This window comes from Rissa tridactyla, chromosome 1 (assembly GCF_028500815.1).
Source record: "Rissa tridactyla isolate bRisTri1 chromosome 1, bRisTri1.patW.cur.20221130, whole genome shotgun sequence".
Lineage (NCBI taxonomy): Eukaryota > Metazoa > Chordata > Aves > Charadriiformes > Laridae > Rissa > Rissa tridactyla.
Window position 1 is genome coordinate 20,037,578 of NC_071466.1, and position 6,425 is coordinate 20,044,002.

The window sequence follows — 6,425 nt, forward strand, 5'->3', positions numbered from 1 at the left end:
CCTCCAGCGCTTCTCTGCTCATACCCATTTGCGTGTGATATCCCTGGAGACATTTCCTTTTCCTTATCTAGAGCAACCAGCAGAATGATGGCAAGAAGGTACAAGCACCTGGAATTGCTCCAGGTTATCAAGAACGAACCTGCAGTTGGGCAGGGAGGGTTTAGCCTGGTACCCACAAAACCCAGTTTTCCCTGACATCTTTTATTGGTTTGTGCCACTCCTTCTCTGGGTTGTAAACTGTTCGGGCCAAGCACAATCTTATTATGTATCTAATTATGTAATAATATGTATATATTATTATTATGTATATAAGGTGTCTAATATGGGAGGTTACCTAGAACCCCAAACTACATCGAACAGCTTTGGGATTTCTGCTCTTGCCTCCCTCCCCAAGGCTTTTCACGTGAACTCCAACAGCTCTGAGAAGAAATGTTGTGTCTCAGGAGAGCTGACCTTTGACTAAGGCATCTGCATCTTTTTAAACTCCTGGATCTTTTTTCTAATTAGCATCCTGAATGCTGAACATTAGGTTGATGTGATTTTCAATGAGCGAGTGGGAAATACCTCAAAAATACAAGATTTATAATGGGAGTGAGCCAAAGACCACAAAATGGCGGCAGAGCAGCCATTACAGAGTCATATGCCTCCAGCAAGTGAGTAATATATTTTAAGGCAGCCGCAACAGCTACAAGAACTTGAGTCATTACTCCTCACAGGAGGAAAGAATTACGTTAGGGATCAAAACGTGCTGAGGCTTCTTAATGTAAAAAGATAATCGAGAGATTAGTGCAAGCCCTTGTTAGGTGATGCTGTCCTGAAAACGCACAGAAAAAGCAAGTTGAAAGCTAGTATTGTCTACGAACTTGTTGGGAAATCTTTATTGCTCAGCCGCAGCCTATGTGTCAGACAACCCACACCGTCCTGGTCAAAAGGCTGGTAGAAGAGTCACCCCCAGCTCCTTGGGCTGAAGGTGCAGGAAGTCAGTCATTTCTTGCTGCAGTCTTTACTCAAGTGTCTAAAGAAACTCCTCTTTGTACAGTTTCACAAGGAATTATTTCCAAATTGAGATTTAAAAAAGAAAATGAGATTTTACTTTCCTTTGGAAAAATCACATTAAAAGAAGCTAGAGCATATCCTGTGCCAGGGAATGGCAGCCTTTGTTGTACCTAACCACAACGCTAAAATCACTAATTAATGGAGAAAAAATATTTCAGAGACACTATGATCTGTAGGTCCAGATTAATTAGGACAACACTTTAATTATTCAGTGTTATTACATGCCACCTTTGAAACGAAAATCATCCAAAGTGGGTGTTTGCCAGCTCAGCAACGACCCCAAACACATCTCTTTCTGCTTGTATTAAGACAGCAAGCAGACTTTATGCAATTGCAGCTTTCTCTGCAGGGCCTAAAGCCACCTCGGTTAGGCAGACTGACTCCCAGCAGCACACCCTGAAGAGGAGAGAGGACTCTGCAGAAGAATATTTCACCCCCAAATTAGAAGAGATGACTCAGACCTGTTCAAAACTCTTCTTTCTCTATTAATCTTCATACCGATCAGGGGTGAAACTAAGAGGGAAAGCACTCACTCTCGGCCTCTTCTCTCAATTGCCCTTCCAATTTTTCATTTTTCTTATTATTTCGAAACATTATTTTTGTACTTTCTCTGAACAAGCTCACCCAGCATAATTTCAAGGCCTTCATCCCCTCTGATCAACTTTCCTAGCACTCCTAGAGCAGCCTGACCTTTTGTGCCATGCCTCTCTTTTGGGATTAGCTTCTCTTCAGGTCGGCAGGCCCTCCTATCACAGAAGCCATATCACCACCAAAACTATTAATCATGGCTCTGCCACAGGCAGGAGCCCACATCAGGCTGTAACTAGAGGCAGTCAGAAAAACAAGGTTTCAACTAAAGGCTGGACATCACTCAACTGGGTAATTACAATTCCTTCTGGCTTCCAAATTACACAGAGTAAACCAGCATTATTTTCAAGACGCTGTGTCCAGCAGCTCTGTGGGAAGTAGGTGATGATGGGATATGTACTTGGAGGTGGCCTTTTGCTTTATGTGGTTCTGGCTGTACCGCAACGTACATCACCTAGCTCTGCCTTAAACCTTACAGTTCTGTTGCTTCTCCTGCTTGGCATGCGCAACAGTTTCCCCAGAATTTTCCGCCCATTTTCTCCTCAGCTATGAGTCAGTGGGTGCTGGAGCTGGGGATGCCAGAGGTTTCCATCACTGGAAACCCCAAGGTACGTTTTGCCCTCAGCCTAATCCCACGCTTGGGCCCAAACATGCCATGGAGCAGAGTCATTATGAAAGTGATGCCAGTGAGATCCATTGTCACACAATTAAGGCCCCCACATAGGAGCTTTGTAATTAAGGAATAAACAGAGGCAATGAGCCATTGCATTTGGTGCTGTGGGAGTTTTAGGAAAGCACGTTTTCTGTAACTCATGGAAATAACACACGACCTTTGACATGACTTTTTTTTTTTTCTTTTATTGTTAGCAGATGCCATTGCAGACCAGGGAGGCAGGATACCATATGGACACTGTTTTAAGAGAGTCATTTAATTGAGTCCATGCCTTTCATACCATATACTTAGAGTCCTCAGGAAAGCTAGTCAACTACAAAGTAGTCTTCAAATATCTCAGATGCTTGCAGGTTCGGACAACAGCGAGGCTGACAGTGCATCCCAGACACAGAGGACACTGACACAGGCTGCCACTGACCACACAGCCTTTGCCAGCACCCCCACAAACACCATCAGTGTTCATATTCAGACACCGATAGCTCAGCCTCATCCCTCCTCTCCAGCTGGTCAGGATTGAAGCCCGCTAGTGAGGACACACATGCCTTTGCGCTCCAGGGTCACAAACATGTCTGCATTCACAGGTCCCTCAGATGTCAGCACAGCCCCTGAGTCCACCTAACGTCCATGCCTGAATTTGGCCCACCCTTACCCCATATGCAGGTCTCCTCCTACCCACCGGCTTGCCCAGCTTGATGCTCACTAGCAAAACAGGTACACACACTCATGCACTCAGCTCACAGGCATCCCACACCCACGGATCCCTCAGGTATCAGCAGAGGCTCTCATGGACCTAACGTCCATGCCCAGACCCCGGAACCTTTACCCGGCCACCAATTCAGATCTCAAGTCTTTCAGGAGGCAGGTGTCTTCCCACTCACTGGCTAGTCCAATTCAAGTTTCACTGGCAAACGTATGCACGTGGGATTAAATTCACCAGGGAAATAACAATACCCCCATTTTTTCCCCTTGCTGGCATTTAGCTCTCTTGCATACAAACCAGTCTCTCCAGTTGCTGACAGCTAAAACCCCAGGCACTGGGACCCCCCATCACCTTTCCCAGCTGCTGGCATTTAGACCTTGCAGCACTCACACAGCATAGCGAGATTACAAAGAAAGAAAGGTTCAGGAAAGGATTTAATAAGAAGATAGGATAGATGTGATAGTCAGGCACAGGGCTCAGTCCAGCCAGCCCTTTTTATCCCTCCTTCTCTCCATTGCCTCATGTTTGTTCGTCACCCATCCACCCTGATCCTGATTCCCCTTCCCTTAAACTTCCTGGGATAAGTTTTACATAACCCACAAACCCCTTCTGATATCCCATAATATGCTTCACACAGTCCCACAAGCCCCCTCAATCATCCAACACCACTAACAATAATTGTGTTTTCCCTCTATCAGTGACACAGCTGAGGCTGATGTCTTCAAGGCTGTGCCTGAGTAGTTCCTTTACTGGCCCATTGATCAGCAACCAAAGAGTTTTGGTCTTCACTGTTGTCTCCATTACTAGCTTGCTGTTAATGATTGCAAGTCCTTGTGTTTAATTTATCGCTTCCCTTGTTTAAGGGGGATTTGGTGCATGGGTTTTTTTCCATACTGAAAAGTCCTTAACCAGATAACTTAATGGACAAGCTGCTCTTTTTTTCCACTTACCCCTATGTGCTGGAAGTACCTTTCCCTCACTGCTGACTATAGACAAAGCCTGAAAAGCTCTTTAACTTAGACAAGACAAAATCAGGCAGTTTGCTACAGCTCAAATAGGCTTAAGGGAATCTCATCTGCTAGGCGTTAGTGCACCTTTCCGGTCACAGGGTAGCATTTCATATGTCCATCACCTGGAGACACTGAAGACCCTATAGCACGTTTCACAAGACCTTTAGTGTTAGATTTAAGTTCTACCCAAATGCAAAGTCACCAAAGATAAAGTAATGATGTAAGATACCACTCTATTGGATAACATCTAGCCCATCCTCCTACCAGGGCAGGGGCCCAGCACTTTCTGAAGAGTATATCCATTATTAACTCAGCTTAGCCTTAATCTCATGGACAATTGCATTTAGCCTAATGAGCAGTCTTCACTGCTGGTGCGTAGTGCTGCCTTGGAACCCAACAGCTGTCTCTGTCTTACCAAAGGAGGGACCACAGTTTCTATGCATCAAGTTTTTGGTTCAGGCAGCTGAAAGGTGTCAGGTAAATGCCAACACTTCTCATGCTCAAACTTGAAAGAAATGAGCGCACAAAACTATTTCGTTGAATACAAGTACCCATAATCACAGCTGTAGCATAAGAGAAAAAGTTGTCTTTCTGTACACCTTTATTTCTCATCTGTAAATAGTAGGCTAATAGTCCTTCCTTTCCCACAGGTGATGATGTATTTGGGACAGAAACTGCTCTTGTTCATATATTCACGATATTTCTTGTCTGATCCTGTTAGAGACCCGAGTAGTAATAAAATAATGTATTTTTTCTCTGTTCCTAGAAAACATTGTTGTTTCATCAAAGAAACAACCATCAGACAATAAAATTATCATGCTAGAAGAAAACTGTTAATTAGTAGCCTGAAATCTATATAAGAAGGAATGAGCAAATTAGGACTGAAACATCACTGCATAATGTTTCCAAAATCCTGAGCAGTTCCACCAGAATAAAGTTCTTCAAAAAAGAGAAACAAAAACAGAACAGTAAAAAACAAGCATACTCAAACCTCCATTCTTCTGATATAGTTGCAACAGCAGCAGCAGTCAAGATTCATATAACAACTATATAATCTTCTTAAATTTAAGGAAATATCCGGGCTACTTCTTGTTTGAGGACTTTGGAAGGCAGATGCCACATCCTGGGCTGTTCAGTCTTGAGCCAGGGGCTTTTCTCAGTCTTCTGAGCAACAGTTAAAAAGAAGAGAGACTTTCTTGCAAATGTAGGCAGTCATGAAACCACAACCAAACTCCTGGCCTTTACAGCTGTATGTTATTTTTTAAAAATCTTCTATTTCCTGCTGTATTTTTACATAGCATTGAACTGCTGCAACTGGTACACTAAAAAACATCTTCTGGAAGTGTTTATTTTTGTTTGAGTTCTTGCAGTGCATCCAGAAATATGAGCCACGAGGAACACTAGATCCTCCAAAGATACATATCTTACATGAAACAACGGGTCCACTGTCAGAAAGAGCCCAGAGCTCCATGCCAGCAACTCTTCTTCTCAGTTATGCTCAGCACAAGGAAAGAGCCTGGAGCTCCCCTACACCTGGGATTCCTGCCGGTATCTGACGACCTGGCTGAAAATGCTGCGCTATCCACAATGTGAGGCGTGAAGCGAGAGATTTCACCTGTGCGGAAGCCTGTACTAGGGAAAGCAACAAAAGTCCACCTGAAGTCATTAAATACATTGGTTGGTAAAAGTTAGTGGGAATTAAAGGCAGGAGGACTTAATCAGTCAGACGAAGAGGCTACTGATCTAAACTAGGGAATACATAGCACCGTTTGTGCAAAATACACGTGAGAACTGGAGCTCAGCAGAACACAACTCTGGCCTAACCAGGTGAGGGGAGAAGCCGCAAAAAAGGTGTGCTGCTCTTCCCATGTTGTTTTCATTCAGGGCAGGGGGACAAGGACAAGAGGGTGTGACTGCTTCTGTCTGATCTACATCCTTTGATCTTTTCCATCACCTCTGGTACATGATCACCTTGTTTTTATGTGAAAGGCAGCAAAACTACACTCCAATAGCATGACGTGTTGCTTACACACAGTGCCTCATCCCATCTTGAGCCAAATGGTCTTTTGAGGTCCTCTGTCTTGACTAAAAATTTCAAAACAAGTTCAAATAATTTCCTTTCTGTCAAAAGTACTTCCTTGCTGTTCTTCACATTTTCTAAGGCTTTACATATCACATGTCTCAAACATAATAAACATGACATTTACTGACAACATAGGAATCATCTGGATCCTAGTGCTACATGAGACAAAAGACCAAGAGATGGATTGAAAACTGGAACGAACTAACATTTTCAGGGTTTCATTATCCTCATAGGTTGCTTATGGCAGTATCACACACGAGTTACAGAATCATTAAAATTCCACAACTATCATATCTATTGCTTTCTCTGTAAGCC